The sequence below is a fragment of the Morone saxatilis genome, unplaced genomic scaffold, assembly GCF_004916995.1.
Source record: "Morone saxatilis isolate NCDOM2014 unplaced genomic scaffold, NCSU_SB_2.0 Contig18, whole genome shotgun sequence".
NCBI classification, from domain to species: domain Eukaryota; kingdom Metazoa; phylum Chordata; class Actinopteri; family Moronidae; genus Morone; species Morone saxatilis.
In genome coordinates, this window is record NW_023339740.1 from 25,997,685 (window position 1) to 25,997,983 (window position 299).

Consider the following 299-nt stretch of genomic DNA (forward strand, 5'->3'; position numbering starts at 1 on the left):
CAAAGCGAAAGTAATAAGAGGAAGAGAGAAGATGTGGAAGGTGTGGGATTATTTTAAACTAAAAATTAAGGACAACATGGTGGTGTGTGGACATTAAAGATGGAGGTGGCGTACTGTAGTTTGAAATAAATTTATTTTTATTAGAAAATTTGACTGAAACGGTTTACTACTTTGCTTAATATGTATATTAAATGTAAATTTTTCTTAAAAAGGAAACAAACTGTTTACATACTTTTGCTTAATATGTATATTAAATGTAAATTTTTCTTAAAAAGCGAAACAAACCTGTTATTAAGAGA

General features: G+C 27.8%; 1 protein-coding gene across 1 annotated transcript in view; it reads right to left on the bottom strand.

The window, feature by feature from the left end:
- Positions 1 to 299, bottom strand: part of ahcy (adenosylhomocysteinase) — an 11,165-nt gene that overhangs the window by 7,139 nt on the left and 3,727 nt on the right. The gene's annotated exons all lie outside the window — the stretch shown is intronic.